This window comes from Mastomys coucha, unplaced genomic scaffold (assembly GCF_008632895.1).
Source record: "Mastomys coucha isolate ucsf_1 unplaced genomic scaffold, UCSF_Mcou_1 pScaffold5, whole genome shotgun sequence".
NCBI lineage: Eukaryota > Metazoa > Chordata > Mammalia > Rodentia > Muridae > Mastomys > Mastomys coucha.
Genome location: NW_022196911.1, coordinates 104,204,154 through 104,230,781, shown reverse-complemented (window position 1 = coordinate 104,230,781; position 26,628 = coordinate 104,204,154). Strand labels below are relative to the sequence as shown.

The 26,628-nt window shown below is 46.8% G+C and overlaps 1 protein-coding gene and 1 long non-coding RNA gene across 3 annotated transcripts in view; one reads left to right on the top strand and one right to left on the bottom strand.

The window, feature by feature from the left end:
- The window catches only part of Prkca (protein kinase C alpha), a 412,947-nt gene that overhangs the window by 331,605 nt on the left and 54,714 nt on the right, over positions 1-26,628 (top strand). The window lies entirely within an intron of this gene.
- On the bottom strand, positions 14,044-18,279 carry LOC116076784. Its single transcript, XR_004113097.1, has 2 exons — positions 17,953-18,279; positions 14,044-17,681 (listed from the first exon to the last, which is right to left on the bottom strand). It is a non-coding gene; the product is annotated as an uncharacterized LOC116076784 (long non-coding RNA).

Sequence of the window (26,628 nt, the reverse complement as noted above, 5' to 3'; positions counted from 1 at the left end):
ATGTCATTCAGGCAAGGCAGCCTTCTGCCCTCCTCCTGAATGGGGCTATGTGTTTGCCTTCTGTCCTGGGTTCATCTGCCCTCTTTCCCCTTCCTCTCTCTGCTTCCCCTCTCCTTCTCTTCCTCTATTGCTTTCCATCTACCTCAGCTCACAGTGGACATTCTTCTCTCTAAACCCCTGCCTCAGAACCCCAGCCACCGCCTCTGATGCTTTCTGTTTTTCTAATTACTTAGCGTCTGACCATTTAATCACATTATTTAGTAGCCTCCAAGGTCTGTGTAAACTGGTAATCTTTTTACTACAGACTATACAGTACTCCCTGGAAATCCCAGAAATTCCTAAACTAATGTGCAGATTGTGTGTATGTGTGTGTGTGTGTGTGTGTGTGAGAGAGAGAGAGAGAGAGAGAGAGAGAGAGAGAGAGACAGACAGAGAGAGAGAAAGAGAGAGAGAGAGAGAGAGAAAGAGAGACTGACTTAGCCTGATCACGTTGTTGCCCTTTAAAAGGAGACATATATCAGATGGACTGAATTCCAAAGGATGTAAAACAGAAATGGTTCAAATTATTTCTGTCATCAAGCTGATGACTTTTGGTGAATGTCAGTGGTAATACTGAAGGCCAGGCTGCCAGGTTTCCTGGCTCCTGGGAATGTAAGTGATTGAAGTGAGTCAGGGATACTTAAGATACATGATGCTGCACCAGCATAGGTTGGTGAGATGGCAGGGGGCGGTGGGGATGGGTGAGCCACTGAGTGCCACATCTAAAGGTGGCAGCCAGGCTGGAGACATGGCTCAGGAGCCCAGCAATTGCCTAGCACGCTCAAAGCCCTGAGATCTATCCCCATTAACACAGAAATAGAAAAATAAAAGTGATAGTTCCTGTTTCCGAGGGCCACGTGGTATTGGACAACACACATAGAAGTCCGTGCCACCACACCTGCAGTTCCTCAAGAGAAGCCAAAAGTCCCACCTTTTTATATCACGTGTTCTAGTTTCTTTTAATGTTGTCAGCCAATTAAAACGTACAGTTCTGTGTAGGTCAAACTTTCAAGTGTACTTTCCTCTCAGTTAAGAGCTTTTTGGTGAGACACAGCATACAGCCTCGCCTATCAAAAACTACAGGAGAGGGGACTGTGGCAGTGGCTCAGGGGTTAAGAACACTCGTTATTCTTCCAGAAGCAGAGTTCAGTTCCCAGCACCCACCACAGGCAGTTCACAACCACCTGTAACTCCAGCTCCAAGGGATATGTTAATGTGCACACACAAATAGACACACATTGCATAAAGGAAATGTAAATCTTTAAAAGCTGCACGAGTCCAGTGACTCCTGGCGAGATGGCTCAGCGGTTAAGAGCACTGGCCACTTTTCCAGAGGTTCTGAGTTCAACTCCTAGTGACCACACGGTGGCTCACCACCATCTATAAAACCATCTGATGCCCTCTCCTGGCATAAAGGTGTACATGCAGACAGAGGACTCAGATATTAACAAAAAATAAAATATAAATAAAAACTACAGGACAGACCAGAAATACATGTTTAAAACTGGAAAAAATGAAGTTCTTAAGACTTTTAAGGAAGCCAAATGCAAGCTTGAGTGTCAGAATTTGCTGTGCATGGCCTTCCCTCCCTCCCTATCCCCTTCTCTTTTCTGTCACTTGCCTGGTTCTCTGCCTCCATCCTTACCCTGGCTAGGACACAGCTCCAGACTACCTCCCCAGAAAGACCCCTTAGACACCCTTCCAATGTCACCCACCCTTGTGATGGATGGATCCTTCTAGGAGGAATTTCAGGACATTCGTGCCTGAAACCTGCTATGCTTGACTGACTCTCACACCCCAAGTGTGTCATTCACGGTCACTGTCCAGACCCCTGAGCCTGGGACACAACTGAGAGAGGAACATTGTTGGGGCTCCACAGGCATGTCACTTGAACTAACTCTAGTCTGAAGCCACCTTATTCATAGAGAAATATTGATGCACTTTGGTGCTTCATTTCCACCAATTTCCAGTGAGCTCACTTCCTGTTTCTCTGAGCAGTGGGTCCGCCTTCTTGTTATAAAGGCCACCAGTTCCAAGTTAAATATCTAGGTAAACATCGTAGGCCGGAGGGCTTGGGGCCAAAAGGGAAACATTTCTCTTAGAGACAGAAACAGTGTGCTGTCTATCACCAGCTCCCTGCTGGGGGAGCGGAGCTTGACAGTGGAGTGCTAGCCCAAGGCCACACAGCCTTAGAGGAGAGAGGAGACGTCTTCAGTGGTTTGGGTGGCAGGTGCCAGCCCTCTGAACCCCACGCTTAGACAGAACACCTGCATGAACTACATCCCAGTGTTTCCTTTGTGAGCTTTTGGCTGGATTTCCTGGATTTCCTCAGATGGTGACTGATCATTTGCTGAGCATTTTGCCAGTGTTACAGCGGGAGACAAGGAAGAATCCTGTAGCGGGCAGAGTCAGAGAGAGGCTGGGATTTCATGGCAACCTCCAGTCTGTGTTTAAATGGAATCCTCTGGTCTGACCTTAGATAGGTACATAGTCTTGTGTTCGTGGTTCTGTGATCAGGTCTATACCTGTGAGAGTGGCAATCCTTCCCTCGGTGCCTAGGGGTGACAGGCTGACAGCAATCTGTCTTGTTCCCATGCATTCTTTCCATTTTGCACCCTTGGGCTGAACACAGGTTCAATACTGGGTTGTCACTTGCTGAAGCCAAGCACAATTGTTGGTTCTCTCAAAAGCCAGCATATCTCAGGGGCCTCTCAGTATCTCGAACAGTATCTAGAGCAACCTTTTGACAGGACACTGAATCTGCAACACCTTGGGCCTCTTTCACACTGTCTTGGATGGCAGCGCGGCCTGTGGGCCAAGACTTAGACACGCTTAACCATCAGTTATTCTGATTCTGTTTTGGTGGTGTTTGAACTTTTGAGATGGGGGGAAAGGTCTTTTTATGTAGCGCAGACTGCTCTTAAATTTAATATCTGCCTCCCGAGTGCTGGGATTACAGCTTTGGGATCCTGTCCCACCTAGGCATCTCTGTGTTCTAGAAGGAATTAACAAGCTGTGGTTTCACAGCCCCCCTTAAAACATCAAAAGCCACTTGGTCTAATAAAAAAAAAAAGGAAACAAAATGAGCACTTACAGCTATATGCACCATGTTACTATTCATTGGATAATTAGATGGAAATTTTTTTTCATATTTAAACTGTTGATTCTAGGATCTTGGCAAACAGAATTATCTGTGAGTGAAGCTGTTACGAGCCAAGGAAAAAATCCCAGGATGGCTGGAAAAGCCCATGCTTGCCCCTACAGGCTCGATCAGGGCAGTTCATCTGCCCAAAAGACAACACAAAACAGGACTGCGACCAGAGTGTCCACAGAGTGTCTCTGGGGCCTTTTCATCTGGTCCATGTTTGTCTTTGGGTAGAGCACACACAGTCCCTGCTTCACAAACTAAATTGCATGTACTTCCTTTTGTCCAGTAAGTAGGGCTCCAGCAGTGTCCAGAACAAGCAGCCCGACTTCCGGTGGAGCTTGTGCTCTATACCCGTAGGCCCAGAGATGAAGTAGGGAAGTTACCGAGAAGCAAATGCACCTTGCCCTGCTTTGCAAGTCCCCAGAACCTCCTATAGCGGCCATGATTCCTGACTTCCTTCCCAGACCCAGGTCTCTATTCCTACTGTAGGCTCATGGTCAGTACTGAGAATGGGAGGCAGTCCCAAGAATGGGTTACCTCTGGCTCAGTCTTCTATGTAAAGGATCAAATAATGTCTGCAGGCCACAAAGTATCAATGATAATGTTTACTCGACACTGCAACAAAGAAGCACATGGGGACAAGTTGTAATAAGTGAACGTGCATTTCAATAAAACTTTATTTATAAGAACAAATAGCAGACCACATTTACCCATGAGCCATGGTTTATCAGCTTCAAGTTCAGCCTGAGTACTCTGGAGTCAAATCTTGGTCTTGCCAGTTCTTAACAGTATAACTTCTCTGTGTTCTTAAGTGTACAGCAATAATATCAGCACTTATTTTTAAGATTAAACCAGTAGAGAAGTTCTTAAAGCAAACTTACTATACAAATCTTTGTTTTTATCAAATAGCCACCATTGTCAGTGTAGTTTAATGTAGAAAGTGGCTATTGCCTAGACACCTTTATTTGAAGTTATTTTAAAGTTTTGTCATAATGAATGCATCTTCATGTTGGAATTATGCTCCACATATTGGCTGGATTCGTTGCCATCCCATCTGCTCTATTATGACAGAGGTAGGAGAGACCCTTGTCAGCATTTGTCATATCTTCAGGAGAAAGGCCTTTGTGTGTCTTTCAGACCCTTAATGCAGATGGATGTCTAGATAAAGTGTGTGTGTATAATGAGTTCTGAAACACCTTGTGTCTATAAATCAGGCATGTTTTGAGTCTGAGATTGTATCAGATGAGCCCTGAATAAAAGGGTCTATCCTTGGCTACTAGAAGTGGAGATAGGATCCCACACTGCATGCAGACTTCTCAACTCGGTTGGTTTGGTTTGAGGTCCTGAGTAAATACTCAAACATGAACTTATCTGACAGGGAATTGATAGGAACCGTGCCAGGCATAAACAAGAGCAGAGCCATGCCCAGAGTGGCCTCTAGCAGGGCATCAGAGAGCTGACTAGGTTAGCAGTGCACATCGTGTCTCTTCACCACCAGTTCCTCCTGTGAAAGCCCGGTGCTTTCTGTGAACCAATCAATTTGATCTTTTACAAAAGCCAAGCATAAAAATTGTTCACATCATGAACTGTACCAGCAAGTTGCATTCATTTGAGAAGGAAGGAAACAATATTTTCAAGCCACAATTTCCTCTTCCTCCTCTTCCTCCTCTTCTTCCTCTCTCTCTCTCTCTCTCTCTCTCTCTCTCTCTCTCTCTCTCTCTCTCTCTCTCTCTCTCTCTCTCTCCTCTGCTCTCTCATTGGTTCATTTCATTGGTTGGTTGTTTTTCCCATACAGGGTCTTTTGTAGCCTGATTGGCCTTAAACTATGTAGCTGAGGGTGACCTTGAACCCCTGATTCTCCTGTCTCTGCCTTTGAGTACTGGTATAAGACCTATACCACTGTTATGGCTAAGCTGACTAGCTAGTGAGCCCACAGGATCCACGTGTCTCTGCTCCTTTCCATTCTGGGCTTATAGGTGAGTGTCACCACACCTAGCCTTTGGATGAGTACTGAGAATCTAAGCTCTGGTCTTCATGTTTGCATAGTCAGCACTTTAACCAATGAGCTATCTCTCCAGCCCCAATCTTGGATAAGTTGTCTAAACTTTGGCCTCTGTTTCCCTTCTTTATGAATGAGGAGAGGAATAGTACCTACTGAATACAGGAGGGTTAGATCATATTGTGATGTAAGTTTCTATAAATACCTAGGGTCATAGTAAGGCCTCATTCCGTGTTAGCAAGGCTTCTATTTCTTTACCTTTAGGTGTATGACTGTGTGAAGTGGACATTGCTTACTATAGTTAGGAAGTAGTAAATGCTGATGCCTGCCGCAGTTTGGGAGTTTTGTTTTGTTTTCTGTGCAGTGGAGGTACAGTAAGATAAGAGCATCCCTGTTTAGAGCCTCGCAAATTTCTGTCAGGGTGTGATTGTTGAAAACAGACCAGTGAGTTGGTATCCCAGTATTCACAGGTCCTTGGAGCATGAAGTCAAACTCCTATCTTGGTCATATTTGTAGCAAATAGGTTGTAAAGATTACTGGATCCCATCTCTCTGCAGCTTGTTCCTTCTACCTTCTTTCTCTTTGATCCTAGTACCCAGGCTACTGAAAGGCACTGGAATGTGAGCACTTCCCTGATTACAGGCAGTGTCCCTTCTGAGGGACCTGCCTTCTAAAGCTAATGCCATCATGGCCTGACTCCCCACCATAAGCATTTGGGCTCAGGCACAGAACAGCAAGCCAAGCCCCTCATGGTAAATCCGATTTCCCCAGCCTTAGACCACGTAGATCCATACTTTATAACTGACTTCACGTTGGCCTTTCCTTTCACATGGTCAAGGAGCAGGAGCTCTTGGGTCCATTGGTTGAGCCAGCCCAGATCAACCACACCTGTCCACTGCTTATCATTTCAGCATGACACTGACCAAATGATCACATAGTCATGAGTTCCAGAAAGCAAATTCCTACATTTTCCTTTGACTGAAAAATCCTCCCGGGCTGCACTGTATAATTTGACAGGGGCTGGTCATATGCGACCTTGGAGTATTTAAAATGTGTACAGGCTTAAGCTGGCATATTGTGCATGCTTATTATCACAGCACATGGGAGATAGAAGGAGAGTCAGAAGTTCAGACCTTCCTTTGCTATATAGTGAGTTCAAAGCCAGCGTAGACTACGTAGACTACATCTCAAAACAAAACAAAACTAATGTGTAGTCTGATCTAAAATAAGTCATGAATATAAAATATGCAAGCTTTCAAAGGCATAGTAACATGAAAAGAATGTAAAATATTGTAATAATAACTTCATGGCTAATGTATACTGAAGTAATATCTTGGATATATTGGCTAAATATACTACATGGTCAAAGATTATAATTATCATAGGTATTTTATGCTACAACTCCATATGAACATTAAACATAAGTTCTAAATTAATTTCAACTATTTCTAACGTTGTTAATGCATTTTCTAGAAATTTAAAACAACATGTATACATAAGTATTTATATTTCTATTGTATATGGCATATCTCACTTAATAAAAACAGTATGCTGTGGGCCAGCAAGATGGCTCAGCAGGTAAAGACACTTGCTACCAAGTTGGACTATCCATGTTCAATCCCTGAGGCCCACGTGGTGGGAGGAGAGAACTGACTCCCATAGGCTGCTTTCTGACCCCCACACTTAGGCTACAGCCCACAGGTGCAGGCATACCCATGCTGTAGCCCGAGTGTGAAGGTCAGGGGGCAGCCTTCAGGTGAGTCCTCCCCTTTCTCCCTTAACCAAAGCAGGGCCTCTTGGCAGCCGCACGAGCCTGGCTGGCTTGCTGCGAGCTTCTGGAGGCTTCTGTCCCCACCCTTTCATCTCCCTATAGTTACGTGCTGGGATTGATGGCACTGTGTGTGTCTCCCATGTGTGCATGTGCTCTGGAGGGCTGACCTTGGATCATCAGTCTGGCTCAGCACCCATTTTGCCTGCTGAGTCACCCCACAGCCCCTGAAGGAAAACAGACTTATCTCTCTGCTGTCACCTGTCTGCCAAGGCAGTATGGGATCGATCCAAGGGAGGTTCTACTGGGAAGATGGTGTGGTAGGTGGGTACCTAGCTTCCCCAGCCACTCTGGATACTGCCTCAGGTGACCACTTCTTCCTCTCCCCACCCAGCAGAGTAGGGAGAGATCAGCAGGGCCTAGAGGGTGGAAGCAAGGGACAGAATTTGGAGGGCCTTTCTGCCCTGTGGACTGTATGCTGATACCCACCCACAGACTCCCCACTGGATCACAAGTACCCCAGACACATGCAGAAAAACACACTATGGGTTTCTGTAGTTTTTTATGTTTGTGACTGTTCAGAATCACACAAGGATCTAAACCAAAAGAAGTCAAAAGTACATTTGAAGGTTGTGAAGAGCTTGTCTATGGGAGGGTAGTGAAGGAGCCTTCGGAAGCTTGGTTTGTAGATGAAGAAGCTACAAGGTCACCCTGCAGACACTCCCAATGTCTGCTTGCCTTTATTCTGAGAAACAATGTAAGAGTCTCTCTTACTAATGAGCAAATTAAAAGAATCCAATCACTACCCTAGTCAAGGTACTTAGATCAGTGAGGAAGAGATTCAGTGGATACGTTGTACTTGGAAAGAGAACGCAGATGTTTTTCTCTTTTATTTACTATTGCCAAAACTGGATTTTCTGAAAGCCTCCATTGTCTTTGAAGAGTTTATCTAATTTGCAATGTTCTTTTCCAGATTGGGGAAAAAAAGCAGTCCATTGGAAACTCTGAGATAAATCGTAGCTATTTGTTGATTTGATCAGCCCTGCAATGGTTACTATAGAAACCTGAGTTCTTTCGGATGCCCTTTAGCCACAAGACAGAAATTTGATGTGCCCCCAGTATGGATTCTACTTCTTTGGTCCCTAAATAGCTACTTAATTACTTTCTGAACTAGATGATGTTAGGGAGGTAAAAAAAAAAAAAAAAAAAAAAAAAATCTATTAAAAGGGCATCAGTTGAGAGATATTTTAATGTTTGTACTTCAGCTTGCTTTTAGACTCAAAATCTTAAGCCCAAATAGGATATGAGTTAGAAATTGTTTTCATTAAATCATTTGTCAATAGCCCTTAGCACTGAGTAAACCCAGAGAAAGTCTCTGATGGTCACAGCCCAGGCTTGCTGGTCATCATGGAAGGGAAGAAAAAGACCACACAGGAGTCCTCGGACTGGCCATGTGTTCTCAGTTTAATTTGGAGATATATTACATAATTTTGTTGGGAAACAAAAAGAAATAAGGACCGTCCAGTCTGGCTTTTTTACCATGCCAACAAATCCCTGAAACAGCGTGAAAAGCCTTGTGTTGTAGGCATGACTTTGTGGGTAGACATTGCCCGGTGCAGACACTGGCAAGCATAATGCTAGAAGCACTTTCCATCCCTCCGTACCTAGGCTCTGATAACCACAGAGGTCAGGGAGTGAATGAGGACCCGGGACACAGCTAGAAGCACTCTCCATCCCTCCACACCTAGGTTCTGGTAACCACAGAGGTCAGGGAGTGAATGAGGACCCGGGACACAGCTAGAAGCACTTTCCATCCCTCCACACCTAGGCTCTGGTAACCACAGAGGTCAGGGTGTGAATGAGGACCCGGGATGTGTCCCTTCATTATCAGGAACAGGAATAGGGGAGAGAAGGGAGTGTGCCCCTTGGCACAAATGGAAACATTGGGAGTAAACCCTGACAAGAGTTTTTATGGCTTTGTTTCAGGTCCTGAGCAGAATGAAGGTGACAGAGTCCCAGGGTAGAAAAGTCCAAGTGGGTCCTGCTACTAAAGTGCTTACCAACAGGGGGATCTGAGCTTAGACCCTGACCCAGCACCTAGGGGGAAATCCTGGCAGGGGGCAGAGCGAGACTGGGAAACTTAACTCCCTGGGGCTTGCTGGACAGTAAGCCTAGCCTAATTAGTGAGGTCAGGTTCAGCCAGAGACCCTGTCCCCAGAAATCAGGTGGAGAGCCTTTGGTCTCCACATGCATGCATCTATACATGTATCCTTATGAATGCAAACACACACACACACACACACACACACACACACGCGCATAACCCAAGCCAGGCACACAAGGCTATAGTATGAGCTACCATTGAGGATGAGGCAAGGATTCAAAGCTAGCCTGGTAGTCATGGTGGTGGAGAGAGTGCTCGTCCTATTTTTTACTGAATCAATCTGCATTTTAATAAGATTGCCAGGTACTCCTTACATCATGAGCAGTGCTGATTGACAATACCCAGTGGCTAATGGCTGAGCAGATTCATCATCTACAGCTGCAGGGAAGTGAGGGGAGTTAATGGAGCAAGCAGGGGCCCATACCAAACTTTCTGCCTTTGTATGACCCGTGAATTAAGAATAATTATGTTTTGAAATGTTTTTACCTACAAATCAAAGAACTATAATGTTGTGAGACATGAAAATTAGGTGAAAATTAAATTTCTGTGTCCCTAAACAGATTTTTTTTAATAGAATGCTTACTTTATTTTTTTTTTATTTTAAAGATTTACTTATTATATCTAAGTACACTGGAGCTATCTTCAGACACACCAGAAGAGGGCATCAGATCTCATTAGGATGGTTGTGAGCCACCATGTGGTTGCTGGGATTTGAACTCAGGACCTTCTGAAGGGCAGTCAATGCTCTTATCCACTGAGCCATCTTACCAGCCTAAACAGATTTTCTTAGCAGAGCCACAGTCCTTCCCATGAGCTTTGTCTGGGGCTGCTTGGTTCATGGAGGCAACACTTCCAGAAGGAATGTATGGTCTGAAAAGCCTGACATCTGTGCCCTCTGGTCTTCTACAGAAGATCCAGGATGCCAGGATTAGCAGAACTGGGAAGGATGTAAGAGCATCTTTGTAGCTGAGAAAGGAGCAGCCAAAAGGAGCCCAGTTCCAAAGTCGTTGAGATAAGGACTCCAGTCTCCTATCTGAGATGGTGCTTCTTATTTCCTGCCTCTTCCTCTGCTCTACCCTGCACCTTTCTGAGTGTGTGTGTGTGTGTGTGTGTGTGTGTGTGTGTGTGTGTGTGTGTGTACTCGCTTGCTTTCCCTTCTCCTCCACTTCCCCAAGTCCCAAGCACATTAAATCTATGCAGACTTTGATATCATTCTCAAGCTTCTTGAAATTGATTCCATTATACAAACTAAAGGTGGCTTCTTTGCTAGGCACACCTATCTCTGAGGGTAGTTGGAGGCCATCTGCAGAGAGCCATTTTAGAGTCAAAAATCATCCTACTTTCCATGTCCAAAGCCCTGTAGCAGTTGGGTAAAACCCACACAGGCCAAGAATCTGATTGCTATCAGAGATATACAAGCTTCTTTCCCACAATGTTTGTGATTCCAGCAATCAGGGACTCTGGCAGTTTCTAGTGAGTTGCATGCATCTGCCTTGTCTGTGTCAGGCTCCAGTCCTGGAGAAATGGAGATGGGAGACCTCCACTACCTTCTATTTACTCTCCAAACAAGACCCAAGAATCTCAGATGGTGCAGAACACCTTTCTCCTTCCGTGTCCCATAGGTGACCAGGGCTACAAGTCCTCTTTGTCTACTTGCCAATGACTCCTGCTCCCGACACTGACCAAGCTTCACAACTGAAAGTATGACCACTCTGATGTTATTGCATGGTATCAACAAGAGCTTAGGACCAGAGGGGTCTCAAGAATCCAAATTGGAAGTGTGGGGGATATCAGCTCAGTGGTTAAGAGTGCCTATGGTTCTTTCAAAGGCCTGAGTTCAGTTCCATCACCTCTGTCAGGTGACTCAAAACTGCCTATAACTGTAACTCCAGCTCCTGGAAATGTAACCCCTCTGGATTCTATAAGCACCAGCGCTCATGTACAGGTGCGCACACACAACCATAGACATATATACATAAGAATAAGAAAATAGACTTTTAAGTCAGACATGGTAGTACACACTTCCAATCCTAGCACTCAGGAGAAAGAAGCAGACAGCTCTCTTGAGTTCAAGGCCAGCCTGTTCGATGTAATGAGTTACAGGCTGGCTGGGGAAACAGGAAGATTTTATCTCAAAAAAAAATTATTTAAGAATTCAAAATGGCAGTTCCCAAAATGAGATTTGCTGTCCTGTGCCTGGGATACTCATGGGCATTTGGGGCTTTTGCTTATTTTCATGGATACAGTCTCATTATCCTTTGAGCATAGCTGAGATATGTGATGGTGGATTTCCCCAAACTACATAGGCCAGAAGATTGTCCGAGCTCGGGAACTTGGTGCATTCAGTAGCTCCCATGTCTTTTGCCTTTAACACAGAGGCAGCAGTGCAGCTTCCCAGCATTCACCATCTTGACTCCTGCCTGGATGTCCAGTTGCACGGCCACAGGTCAGACTGTGTTCCCTAGAGCCCTTGGGGGTGTGAAGGGAAGGAGTGCTGGGGCTCCAGGCTGACACTTCCCATGCTTTCCAGAAGGGGATTTCAGGGTAGTTTATTTAGTATGGCCAAATAGTACTAAGCCTTGGGCCTACTGGTATACCTATTTGAGTCCAAGGGTAACTACCCAGTGGCTTGTGAAAGATTCTGGGGTTGCAACACGCTTGTACTGAGGTATTCCTGGAGGTATTCCTGGGGTAACCTCTCACAGATGGAGATGAAGGCCAGGATTTCCGAAAGCTTGACGAGTACCTCCCAGGGCCTCTGAGCTCTTCCCTAAAGGTACGAAAGCAAAATGTGGCCACTGACATATCAACAAGACCAACTTATGCTCCCCACATCAAGGTTCCAATGGATGTTTTTGTTGCTGGTTTATTTCTTTTAGTCATGTTGAAGATTAAACTCTCTAGCCAGAAAACAAAAGCTTTGGTGGTTAGAATAAAATACCTTATTGTGAGAACAATTATAGATTTGTAAATTCTGACCTAAAGACTCATAATTACAAGATGTAGAGCTTTCCATTTCAGTAGACCAAGCCTTACCACTTGAATGGCTCAGCCCTTTGCCCACAGTTCTCAACCTGTGGGTCGCAATGCTTTTGCGTGGTCAAATGACCCTTACACTGGGCCACAGTGAAACGACCCTCCCTAAGACCATCAGAAAACAGATGTTTACATTATGATTAATAACACCAAAATTACAGTTCTGAAGTAGCAGCAAAAATAATCTTATAGATGAGGGTCACTACAATGTGAGGAGCTATGTCAAAGGGTCACACCACAGTGTTAGGAAGGTTGAGAACCAGCCATTTTTCCTTCACTGGATCTGATCAGGCTTGGGGATACTACCGCTCATTCAAGCTGTGGGAACTAGGCTGTGAAACCCAAGCTCTCTGAAGCTACCTCACACCAACGGACCTCTGTGGCTCATAAAGGAGGGTATTGGTTCATTGTCCCTAAAGTTAATGCTTGGGATGGTGAAGCTTTCTAGTCACAGTGGACTTCTAGACAGGAGTAAAGAGCTCAAGGGCAGAGAGCCTGGTGACCTGATCCTCAGTTAACCGGAATGGGCGAATGTGTGTCTCCAGGCTTGTTTTACTGGGGAAAATCTCAGGCATCTCACCTCCAAATCCTCAGAAAAGCAGATTTTGTTAGGAACATGGAAACATGCTGGAGATGTCACTCAGGGCAGAGTGCTTGCTTTGTGTGCCTGAGACACCTGGGTTTGGTCCACAGCATGGGATAACAAATGGGGCACGGGGGGGTGGGGGGGGGAGGGCACAAGCCAGTAATCCCAGCACTCGGGAGACAGAGACACAAATCTTACAAATTCAAGATCACCATGGGCTACAAACAAAGTTCAAGGCCAAGCTGACTTACGAGAGCCTTTGGTGGGTGGAGAGTTGCCTGGTTGAGGGCAACTTGAACTGGGAAATGAAAAAAAGACTTATGTGGATTGTTTTATTCTGACTTTTGAAGAGCAGTCAGTGTGTAAAATCAATGAGAACCCAGCTATGCCCTCTCAGAGGTGTACTAACAAGAATGCCCTGGTACCCAGTCTCAGATTGGTGCCTAGCAAAACATCCCCACAGGCGCAGTGGAATTGTTCTGTACAAGACATGTTAATGCACAGAAATGTTCTGAGGAAGCTGAGAGAACAGGCCTGGCCATGTGACTTGGTCCCAGGGTTTTCATTGTTCTAACAACAATGAGGTGGTTCTGTACCTCTTTAGGGGCTACTGCTACTGGGGCGGCTCCGGGTACCCTGAATCTACCGGTGTCACCAAGTGACTGCTGCCTCCTACCCTCTTTGCATTCTGAATGACACCTAGGTGAGGTGGGGTCCCAGCATTTGTATGCAGATGAGGGTCCTCTGCCCTCCACCACCTGCCTTTTAAAAGCCTGTTTCTCGATGCTGGGCTTCTTTGGAGAAACAGTTTTGGGGGGCAGGGGGATTGAATACACCGAGTTACCAGATATCCCTTCCCATGGCAAAGCCCCTTCTGTCCTAAGAGTAAATAGTTGCCTCTGGCCACCCCAGGATGCAGAGACAGTTTGTTTACAAACATTTCCAGTGGATGAGCCAACCTTAGCCAGGTATACCTTTTGCCTGTGTGATGCGACATGCCTAAGGGTTGTTTGTGTCTTTGACCTTCTAACTATGTTGGACATGACCCTCCTAGGAAGAAGTCATATTCAAATCCTAAGACTGTATTTCCTAACAGAGGAGAGGATAGAACACAGACATGGCTGAAAAAGAAATGGAGAGAGGGCTGAGGCTGGGGAGGTAGGTGGCTCAGCAGTTCCTGCCCTGTACCTCGCTGGCACGAACCACCCACAATTCCAGTTCCTTGGGATCCAGTGCTGCCTTTTGGCCTCCACAGGCACCCGCGTGCCCATCGCACACATAAATGGATACAGGCACACACACATACACATAAACAAATATTCTTTAATAGAGAGGGAGCAGGGGAAATGAGGCAGCAAAGCTATCGGGTCTCCAGATCCTCCTCCCAGCAGGTAAACTGAGGCTCTGCCCAACTCTGGTGGACACCTACCCCCTTCTCTGAAGAGCTTGGTCCTCTCTACTGCTGGTCACTCACTCTCACTTCCCTTGGCATTCCAGGAAGCAGCATGGTACAGTAACAGGAAGTGTCACATTCCTGAGCTAAAGCCCAGTTTTGCCACTGCCAGGCTGTGTGGCCTTGGCACTCTGTCATTTGGCTGGCCCGCCTCTCCTCAGACTCCTCAGTCCAATATGGGAGAGATAAGAGCCCCAGGCTTGCAAGGCTGCTTGGACAGTTAAGCAAGTAAATATAAAAGGTGCTTAGACTAGACTTCTTCCTAGGGTTCTCCCTTCACTCCGACCCCAGGATGTAGGAATCAAGAGTCTGTCTGTGACGCTCTTTTCCATGGTAGCCATCTCTAAATGGACTAATCTTTTTTCTCCCTGGGTCTCAAGCCCCCATTTCTACACTAGGTATCACGAGTTGTTTTTCTTATCGCTCTAACAAAACGCCCAGCAAACAGCAAGTTGAGGGAGGGAAAGGTCACAGTGTGGCAGGCATGCTGGGAGAGGTGAAGACGCTGGTCACCCACATTGCTTCTATGCACAGAGAACAGAGGCTAGAGAGGAAGCAGGGCTAGAAGACGCTGGTCACCCACATTGCTTCTATGCACAGAGAACAGAGGCTAGAGAGGAAGCAGGGCTAGGCCCATCCCCACGGACCCATGGCCTCCAGCCAAACTCTCCCTGCTAAATGTTCCCAAACATTCCCAGACAGGGCCACCAGTGGGAACCAAGTATTCAAACACATGAGCTTGTGGGGACAGTTCACATCCAAACTACAACAAATCTAGGCAGCGGGTGGGTGAGTGGGTGGGTGCTCCACGTCTACCCCAGAACAGAGAGACCGCATAGCTCAGTTCAGTATGTCTTACACCACAGAGCCTCCTCCCAAAGCGCATTCCATTTGCTCTTATTCTATGTATTTCTTGTGCCCATTTCATGATTGGCCCCAAGAGAAACATCCTAGCTTGTTCTGCCTGAGGCAGGAAATGTCACCAGTGCGGGTATGGCGCACCTGACACCTCAGCAAGCTGGAGTGTGGTCAGCCCCTCACACCTCAGCATGGCTTTGCTCTTGCTTGGCCACAAACTAATCTTTACCTTGTGGGCTTTTCTGAAGATAAATTTGTCAGCAACTAGCTCATGCCTGCCCCTAGAGACTGTGTGTCTCTCAGCCGACAGGCCACACAGAAATAAGCATGATCTTTGGTCTCAGCCAGGGCCATAGGTGAGCGGCCACATTTGCATAAGGCTGATGGCTTGGGTTGGGGGTAGGGTTGGAGTGCAGGAAGCAGTTCCACCATGTCCCTCCCATTCTTTATCTGATGTTACCTTTTTGTACCCCACACTGTTCCTGTCCCCAGCACAGCATCCATGAAGGTCACAATAACACATTGGTTAGATCCCATTTGCTCTTTCTTGGACTATCCAAATACTTTGGAAGCCCTTGGCTCACCCCGGAGGACCCAGGACTTTTGGTGCGTGGCAAGCCTTTCTACCTGCACACCTTCCCTCTTCTGTTGGAGGCTCTCTGACCCTTGAACCCACTTTCTCTTTGGCTTCCTCCTCTCTGCTACACCCTGCAACAAAGTCTACACCTCAACTTTCCATGGCCTTCCAGGACCCCAAAAACTCAGACCACCACAGAAAAGTGACTCCTACCCCAGCAGTCTCTTATATCAGGCTAGCGTCTCCCTACATACACACACAGAAAAAGGTATGGATTTACACCTCTGTCTTGCACTGAAACTCCTTCTCCAGACTCCCCCATTCCTCTGAAGACCAACACTGGCAGTAGAGCCCCGGGAACTGTCTGGCTCTCGGTGTCTGCCTCTTTGGGAGTCTTCCTGCTGAGGCTTCATCTCTTCCTCTCTAACGATCCTGAATCTCTTCCGATTCTGCTTGCCACCTGCCACTTGTATGGCTAGACACTGCCATAATAGCAGCATCCAGTTTCGGTCCAGTAGAAATAAAAGATCCAGTCAATTTCTGATGAGGTCGCATTACAGTCCATATTACAGAAGACAAAGCTCAGGTCCCAGAGAAAGTAAGGATGCCCTACATGACTGAAAGGGTTCAGTACCCGTGCTCAGCCTCACTCCTTCCCTGGGAGCTGATGGCCTCAGAATTCAAAGAACACGGAGCAGTGCCATGGTGGCCAATCCTGGAGGCAGGTATCTCACAGAGCTATAATTTGATGCCTGGACTTTAAAAACCAGGATGGTTTTAAAAGGTTCCATGCACATGGGCTAACACAGAACATTGTGGAAGTTCTGTGCTAAATTTAATGGCCATTGTCTCTCCTTTTTAAAATGCTTGTTCTGTCAATTAGACACATTTTAGAAAATCTCTACATTTCAGTGACTGAACAAGTGGATCCAGCATTTCAGAGGCAAACTCATTAAAAAAAAAAAAAAAAACAGAAACAAAGACCTCAGTGTAAAAAACACAAGTTCGAGCCCCTTTTGGGGAGGACCCGGGATTGGTATGGGATGGCGGAGCATTTTTCCTAGCTATACAACCATGGAGAGAAGCAAGCTTTGGTGCCAGTCCCAGCTTGGACAGCTTGGATACTAGTTTGGCTTTTTCTGGTCTGGCTTCTTATATAGCTTTTTAATTTCTAGCTGAACATCCCAATATTGACTTTTTCATTTGAATCCTGCCCTCATGTGAAAACAGCCACCATCTCACCGTTCCCCACGCTGTGCTTCTCAGCTCACTCAGGGGGGTCCCTGGCAATGCCCACTGCCCGCCCCCCTTGGGATCCACTTTCAGTTGTGTGGCTTGCAGTGTCTGAGCGTGGAAGAAGGTTTTAGAACATTCAGAAGACACAAACGCTCTGTTACCGTTTGAGGTTTGCAGTCTCCTCTAAGTGAAGCATCTAGCAGTTTTAAAACTCCCACTGACACTGGCAAACATTTGGCTCTCTCGTGTTTGTGGTTCCTGTCATTTCTGTAAAGGTCTGTCTGGGAAGATGGACCACTTCACTGGCACCACTTTGCATTATTTATCAGGACTCCTCCGCTGCTGCCACAGGCTACTTCCCTTGAACCTTAGCAAATCTCAGGCAAAACATCTTCATCTGGGTGCAATCGCTCCAGGAGCTGAATACCACAAGAGGGCAGTAGAGACTGGCAAAACAAAGACTCCCTGAGCCGTGATGCTCAAGAGCTCTGAGCCAGAGCACAAGAGCCAGAGCACAAGCAGGAACTTGCCTGGGCCTCTACTTGTTCATGAACAGGAATGGCAATGAAATGGTCACTTCACGCTCCCACTTGCTCTTGTGGTCCTAAAACAGAAACCGTCAAGGGCCGTCGATGCAGGTCTTGTTGCGGCCTTCCATCTTTTCTTGCTTGCCCAGGAGCTGTTTTCCCAGTAACAGAGAGTCCCTGCCTTTAAGAAGCATTGCTGACGGTCTGGAAAACCATTTACTTGGACAGCATGTGTGAATTCAAGAGACTCCGACCCTGCAAAGCCTGTGTGGTGGTGATCCCAGGGGCTCCTGGCAGGAAAAGCAATGTGTTAGTGTGAAAAGAGTCTAACAGAATATGTCATGGCCATTCCCTAAGGTGGACATTGCATGAATCACCTCAGGAGGTGAGGGTATGGAGTCTCAGAGGGCAGGGGGAGCAAACGACATGTTCATGGGTGGAAACACCTAGAAAAGGTAACATTGGGATGTTCATCAAAACAGGATCCTTTGGGGGAATCCCAGGATCCTCCCATAGCAGCTGGGGAAGACTAAAGGCAACAGCTTTCCAGGAACCACTTACCAGGTGAGGCAAGTTAAGCTGCTTCAGGGTCTACCCCTAAGGACTTAAAGGCAGTTAACTGTTGCTGGTGGGGGGAGGGGCACACCCTCCCCAAGGAGCTATTGGCAGTTAGTAGTAACTGGGGCTGGGGAAAAGGGGCAGGCACTCTTAAAGTGCCGGTGCTCCTGTTAACTCTAACAAAACTCAGTTCAGTCACCAGAAAAGGAAAGGAGGAGGGAAGGAAAGAGCAAAGAGAGGGGGAAGGAAAAGAAAAAAGAAACTTGAAAGTGGAGTGGAAACTAGTGAGGGAGAAGCAGGAATTGGGACAGGAGGGGAATAGGAGATGATAGGGTGTGTCGCGGGCGGGAGGTGGGGGTGGGGGGTGGAGGTGGGATAGGACCAACAAACTCTGTATACATGAGTGAGAAAGAGGTGAGGCAGGCTTGCTAGGCAGACCATCCATCACTGGATGAGCCAAAGAACATGAAGGAAAGACAGATGGCCATAAAGAAAATAACAGTGGTTACTAGAAACGAACCAGGGTCGGGTAGAAGAATAACCGAACCCCACCAGGGAAAGCTCTAATCGATCCCTGGGGCCCATTCCCTGACTTGCCCACCCATGCAGCACAGACTGATGGCGATAGCATGGAGGCCTGCTAGCTTCCTGTGGCTTCTTGGCTTCATTTTAACAGTGGCAACCACCTCAGTGGCTACGACCACAGAAACAGCTCTCACTAAGGAAATGGCTTTCTGTGTATCCCCCATCCTTGTGAGTCAGTGAGTTAAATGCCATCTAGTTTGGCCACACAGCCTTATTGTCCTGTGCCACTTAGGGAATCACACATCACAGAAGAGACTGGTTGATAATTCAAGTGCATTGAGGAATTTCCGTTTTCTCTGTCCTGGTAAGTTAGCAAGGGACACAGGCATTCATTCTAAGTACAAGTGCAGGGTTGGGGGGTGTAGCTCTTGTTGGTAGAGTGCTAGCTTCCAAGCTTGGAGTCCCTAGCTTTGAATGCTTTGAGGCCCTGGGTTCAATCCCCAGCACTGAAAAATAAAATCTATGAAAGCATAAGAGGTCCGCTGCAGTTGAAAGTGAATGACTTGAGAGTCAACGCACCCCAGAGACCCACGCCAGCCACTACCTGTCGTTCTGACTCACAGCCATACACTCATTCGTCTGACTTTCATGCCAAAGCAGCCAAGTATTTGTTCTGCACAGCCAGGACTATTTACTGACCTTTGCTACTGCAAAGACAAGAGTCTGGGCTTCAGAACTGAGGGAGGAAAGGAGCCTAGACACGTCATCCCGATTCCTCATCTGCAATGAGAGCAGCCTGTGTCACTTGCCTCCAAATTCTTAGAGAGGTTAGACTGCTCTGTCATCCTCCTGTGGTTGGGGACACCCAGCCTGGGGCCACCTACAGTGCAAGGGGGATCAGCTTCTGCAGCCAGTGGATCCAGGGCCCTGTGTTGGGATATACCTGGGAGAAAGGGCACCCTCCTCCTCCTCCACACCTCTGCCACAACCTGTGAGGGGCTGGAGGGTGCATTTGGCTCTGGAGAGCATCTCCATGGTTCATGCATCTCCATCTGCACACAGGTGTCTTTGTTGTCGGTAGGAAGGCTCCCCAGAGACCCTTCCAGGGCTGACAGAACAACCGTGGTTCTGGGGATGCATGAAGCATACACACCTGTCATCTGTTTGTGATTTCTGGCTTGGGAAGAAGACTCCTAGTCAGTGGGTATTAACAGTCACCCCGCCCTGCCTCTACGTCCACATGTGTAGCTGCAGCGTGGGTAAACAAGTAAATAAAACCATGCAGTCCGAAGGACGTGGGGTGACATAGGAGATGGCCTGCCCTGGGGCAGCTGCTTGCTTTTGTATAGGTAAACTTTTCTTCTGTTACCGTCTGCTCTGGCTGCCGTAATCAAACCACACAGGCCGCACCGCCTTACAGACACGATCCATTGCCCACTGTCTTCAAGACTAGGGGTTCAGGGTGAAGGCACAGACAGATTGGCGTCTGGTTCATAGTTGGCCCCTTGCTCCTGTGTCCTCGCCTGCTGGAAAGCACAAGATCCTTTCATAAGAACACCTACTGATCCAGTTATGGTAGTGGAGGCCTGTGACTTCATTGCCTCTCCTACTCCCTCACATCTTCACATTAGGGGCTAGGGTTCCCCCATGTGAATTTGGAGCATAAACATTCAAGCCATGTCACCTTCTGGTATGTCAGACATGGAGCCCACAAGCCTCAGAGGATGCATGACTCTGAGGATGCCTGTGAATATGACCTAACACAAAATCATCACCTTACTTAAAACATTAAGATGTGTTCGTGCACACGCGCGCATGTGTGTTTGTGTGTGTGTGTGTGTGTGTGCACATGTAAATGTTTTTAAATCTATAAATTTAAATCTATGAATTTTAAATCTATAAAGCTCTAGAACAGTGGCTTTCAGCCTTCCTAATTCTTTGAACTTTAATGCAGCTCCTCACTTTGTGGTGACCCCAAACCATAAAATTATTTTGTTACTTCATAACTATAATTTTTGCTACAGTTATGAATCGTAGTGTAAATCTGATATGCAGGAGATCTGATATGTGACCCCCTGTGAAAGGGTCATTTGACCGCCAAAGGGACTCTTGGCCCTCAGGTTGAGAACCACTGCTCCAGAGGATGAACTTTGAGGTGATGACGTCATTTCTCAGGATCAAAGGTGGACACACCTTCGTGAAGATGGTCTCAAAGCCAGATCGGAAAGAACATTGCTAGATGCCCAACCAACATATACACATGTCCTAAGAGAAGCCAATGCCTGTCTTTTAGAATTAGGGTGTCCTGACCCTTTAGTCCCACCTCCTCTCGCTGATCTTCCTATCTGTCCTCATACAGTTAGCCATGAGCATCACTAGCTATGCCCATCCAAACCTCTTGACTTGATTCTGCATCTACTAGGGAGTCTGAGAACAAGAAAGAGATTCAAACTGAAAACAATGAACCTGCCTGCTATAGAAACACTGAAAAGAGAGAGCACCCAGGTGCCCCACAGCAGGAGAGTAAGAAGTTCCTAACACATGTCCAGGAAACGCAGATTTCATAATCTCCACATGTTACATAAGATGTAAAAATGCAAGGCTGTAGGACATTCAGATGTTCACAGGGATCATCTCTGGGTGATAAAAATCATAGGCACTTAATTCTTTTTCTTTTTTTTTAAATGTATGCATCATAATTTTTTAAATGAACATATTTTAAGAAGAAATAACTGCCTTTTAGAAAATGTTACATGAAAAGACATTCATTCATTCAGAGTGTTTGAGGTATACCATGCCTCAAACATGTCCTAACTCTGGAGATAGACCAGAAAGAACTCAGCAGAGGACCTCAATCTCTTTCCAGTGCAGAGAGAGGGATGTCCAGGAACACAGCATAAAGAGACCAGGCTGCAGGAAGAGGAGGAGGGACACAAACCACAGGAAATGGGGAAACAGGGTCAGTTGACAGGGTGAGTGGGGAATCCTGGGGTCTTAAGGCATTATCTGCAGGCTAGGAAGATGGGTGTGGTGTGCCTATGTGGGTTACAGAATCAGAAAGCACAGAGGCCCTTAGGGGTAGAATGTTTGGCCTGTTCCAATTGATGAAATGAGTTACCCAGAAAACAGTAGGCTTCTCATGTACTTTACTGTGGTACCAAGAGAGACCCTGTAATGGCCACTAAGTAGCATCCTTTTAACCTGTTGCCTAGCAACTGAGTAGTGGCAATAGATGTCAGGACTCATAGCTGGTTGGAAACACAGGCTAGCTAACCCTAGCTAACAGGTCCCTCTAGCAAGCCCACCCCAGGTCCTCATGATTTGCTTCTGAAGCACTCAGTTGCTCAGAGCCAGTATTGCAGCATGCACAGGTGAATGCATGGCCTTAGAGGCAGAGTGTCATGCTGCAGCCTTGGTTCTCTATAGCATAACAACATCCACAAACCCTATCCTGCTTTGTGGAGCCTTGTCAGTATCCAGATAGTGAGCTCAGAGCATTTCCATCATGAAAAAGGAGGAGGAAGAGGAGGAAGAGGAAGAAGAGGAGGAAGGAGGAGGAAGAGGAAGGAAGAGGGGGAGCAGGAAGAAGAAGGAGGAGTAGAAAAGGTTTTTAAAAAGTGTAAGAGAAATCTACAACAGTTTGTGTATTTCCATGGTTGGGCACCATCAGCCTGTCTACCCTAGAATGTCATAAGTAAATAGACCCTTCCACTGCTATCAAGTTCAGTGGCATTGCTGTGTTACACTTTATATAGCTTTGATAAATATATTCATCAAAGCCATACTTGCACTAACTGGTGGAAACACTTTTATTGAAGACACATTTACAAAACAAATACAAATCAGAACATTTAAAGTGGGACAAAGTAACGTGAGACACTGACGTGAACTCCAGAGGTTACCCAGAGGACCCAAAGGACCCAGAGGACCCTTGGGAGACTTAGGCTCACACTGCAATTTGGGTCTTAAAGTTCGGAGAAACCAGAACCTCTTGTCAAAAATTTCAGGCAGAGGCATGGTACGAGAGCGAACAAGCAATGACAGACTCACCACAACTCTGATTTTTTTGGGGGGGAGGTCTATTTGCTTACGCAGAAAAACTAGAGTGCAATCACGGTGGGGTATCAGTGTATTAATTTAGTTAGACCTTTACCATTGCTACTACCCAAAGCCAAACTGTACCAACTGTGTGCTCCAAATGGTCTAGCATACTAGAAAATGGGTGTCTCAGCAACCACATGGCGGCTCATAGCCATTTATAGTGAGATCTGGCACCCTCTTCCCGCCTGCAGGCATACATGCAGGCAAAACACTGTATGCATGATAAATAAGATAAAATTAAGAAAAAAAAAGAAAATGAGTATCTCCAAGTTCTTCATATACCTAATTAAGTTATTGCTATTATTATCCTTGTCTTATGGATTTTTAAGTCAGAGGCTCACGTAACCCCGGCTGCCCTGAATTCCTGGTCCAGTATGAGGGAACTGACCTCAGGGTTACACTGCCCACACCCCACAGTGCAAGGCATTTGGCTTGGATCTTATCCTGGTTTTAATGTGAAAACCCTGCAATACTGGGCTGGGTGTGCGAAGTCCCTCACATTATACAGACAAGTCACTGGGCTCAGGAGGGGCCACTGTACTTCACTTCCAGCAGGTGTGGAATGGGGCTTGCAGTGTTGAGACTCACATTGCATGGTCTGCTTGCCCCACCCACCCCATATCCCTTCAGGGGCTACAAGAATGCCTCTGTAGGTCAGAAAGAACTGTACTAGTAGCTAGTTATTAGCTCCCTTCCCCATGAAGGGAAGATACTGGCTGGACTCAGAGCCTGGAAACCCAGGTGGCATCACAAAGCCAAGCTTGACAAGTGTCCGGGTGCCATCTTTTGAAGAACCCAGATTCCTCTGGTGCAAGTTATTTTAGTCAAAGCCAATAAAACATGCTGGCTTATCTAAGAATGGAAGGACAGAGCGCAGGAGAGTTCGAGCATTTGGAGTTACCTTGCTCTACAACATTCAGGTGTTCATTTTCCCACTTTGGGATAATTTCCATGCTGTTCTGTTTCGTTTTCAAGATGGGGGTCTCGCGTGGTAGCCCTAGCTATCCTGGAACTCACCCTGTAGTCCAGGTTGGACTCAAACTCAGAAATCCTCCTGCCTCTGCCTCCTGGGGGCTAGAGGATTAAAGGCATGCGCCACCAATGCCTGACTATATGCTTTTCAATAAAGCCTTTTCCATATCCAGTCTTAGCCCAAGCTGCAGAATTCCCATTTCCTCTCCTGCCATCCCCTCCCCTGAGAGGCCATGAGGCCTATGGGGAATATGCAGCCTCCAGACAGAGCACAAATATGGGCAAGGATCACAGGGAGTCATAGCCCATTTTCTGGCGTTGCAACAAAATACCCAAGGCTAACCAATATATACGTTAAAGAAGATCATCTGTCTTCTGAAGGTCCAGCAGCACGAGCCAGGATCCACCTTCCCTGTGGTGAGGCCTGACATTGTTTCAACTCAGGCAGAGAATGGAAGAGACCTTCTGAGCACCCATCTCCCTATCACTGCCTGCTGTCAGTCTCTGCCACCTGAATCACCCATCTTCCTATCAGTACCTGCTGTCAGTCTCTGCCACCTGAATTCTGTTTGCTCTCACCCCCGTGGGGCACCTGCCCATGTTGGTCCCTGTTTACATTGCCGTAGTAAAAGATGCCAGCGGGTGGCCTAGGGTTTCTGAAATCTCTGCAGCTAGGCAATTGGCTCCAGCTTTATCCCTACACACTTATATTGATTTGATTTGCGCTCTTGGTGAGGTCTATGCTACACTCATGACAGCCAGAGTCAACAATATGCAAGTCAGGAAGGGCAAGTCTCTGTCCTGCTGTGAAGTTAGTTGCCAAGCAACCCATTCAAAGCTGAGAGGAAGACTTGGTGGGCTCAGGAGCAGGACTTCCTATGGGATGGGAGTGCCTTCCAGAGTGTGACTCCAGGAAGATGAGAAAGCCAGCTGTTCACAGCATCTGGTTCCTGGCTAGGGGCCCTCCTAGAAGGCCTCCAGGGCTGTACCCGGACTTCCCTACACACATACACCTGACACAGCTGTTAAGTAGCCCTGGCTATCTTCTTGAATTCCACAGTATATTGAATCCCTCCTATGAGTGGGACTTGCCCAAAGGTAAACCCAGAGCAGCAGAGATGAATTACTTATAGACTTTCCCATTGCTTTAGGAAACTCAGTATCTGGAGGTGGAGTGGTGCCCTTACACAGCCAGTCCTGCAGATGGCAGTATGGAGATGGCTCTAAAATGCTGTGTAGGAAAACCAGAGTGGTGGATAGTGCCAATCCAGCTGAGAACACATGAATAAATAATTCCTGGGCCATTTAAACCTGAGGGCTGGCTTGGGCAGGGGTGAAATCTCACTCCACCCCATGGGCTGGGCCCGTGAGCAGTCAGATGTTCACCTTAGGTGCAGTTAGCTACCTTGTCTTGATTTGGACCCTCTGTGAGCAGAGCAACCTCACCCCAAATTGCAGAATGAGCCATCTCTGATGGAGTTGTACTCTTGGGGGGACTTTTCCTGAGCAGTATAAGCTCCCACTGATCGTGCCTGCACTCCCACCCTAACACTGCGAGAGATTGTCTTCACTGATGTGGGAAACACTGCTAATAAGAAAACAGACCTTCAAACACACATTTTCCCCTGGAGTTAGGACCCAGCCTTACCAAGGCATCTATTAAAAGTGAGCTCCCTTCCCACCCCACCTCCCACCATGCCTCCTTACCTCCTCTGTCATCTACCCATTGACCTACTGTGGTGGTTGGAATAAGAATGATCTCCCTAGACTCATGTGTTTCAATGCTTAGTCACTGGGAAGTAGAATTATTTGAGAAGGATTAGGAGATGTGGCCTTGTTGCAGGAAGTGTGGCCTTGTTGGAGGAAGTGTGCCTCTTGGGGTTTTCAAAAGCCCATTCCAGGCCCTGTCAGTCAGAATCAGCCTGCCTCTCTCTCTCTCTCTCTCTCTCTCTCTCTCTCTCTCTCTCTCTCTCTCTCTCTCTCTCTCCCTCTCTCCCTCTCTCTCGATAAGTATGTAACTTGAGCTACTTCACTAGTGCCATGATTGCCAACATATTTCCAATTATCCCTGCCATGGTGATAATTGACTATCAAACTGTAAGCAATCCCCCCAATGAAATGCTTTCTTGTGTAAGAGCTGGCTTGGGCATAGTGTCTCTCCACAGCAATAGAACAGTGATAGAGACACCTACCCATAGGGGTATGCTTAGGTCTGCTGCACTGAGCACACTTTGTGTGCTCCTAACATACAGAATGTATCTAAGCGATTACCCTTGCCCTTGAAATTGGGGCTGAGGCTTTGAAAGATCCACCAACCATAGGACACCACCTCTCTCTCATTGTCAAGCAGACATTTCAAAACACTCAGTCCGGCAGCGGCTGTGATTCTGCACCTGCTCTAGATATCTCTGCTTTCTCTGGGACTTAAGTGCTGGCTTCTGAGGCAGCAGTTCACAGGGTCTCATTCGTCTTTTCTTTCTGCTGATCCCTCGTTTTCTCCCATTGTCGATGAGAATGGGACTCTCCATCATGGCCCCATACCAGTGGCTCCTCCTTCCAGGCTTCCCATGTGCTGTGACTCCGGCATACAAGAACTCCTCTGGGTACCAGAACATCATTTACCAGGTGTCCTCCAGCCTGAAACCAGATGCCAGGAGCATCACCATTTCTTTCCATCCATTCAGTCTTGACTTAACCAAACACTCCCTTTCTTACTCCTCATTTGGAAGTAGCAATAAATCCTCTTCAAAGCTCACCAATTAGGCAGCTCCTCCCTGGAGAACATTCTGCTGTCATTTTTGCCTGGGTGTAAATTTCCTTTATATTGGATTAGCTTTAAATTACAAAATCTACAAATAGGAAAAACATCCATGCACAGTTTCATTTCCTTCTTATGTTAACAATCTCAAGACACCATTTACCCTCAAGAAGTTAACTCTCCGGCCCAGAATTGGAATTCACCCACCATCAGCAGATTCTTCGAAGCAGACTGTACGGGCTGGTTTTGTGTGTCAACTTGACACAGGCTGGAGTTATCACAGAAGGGAGCTTCAGTTGGGGAAGTGCCTCCATGAGGTCCAG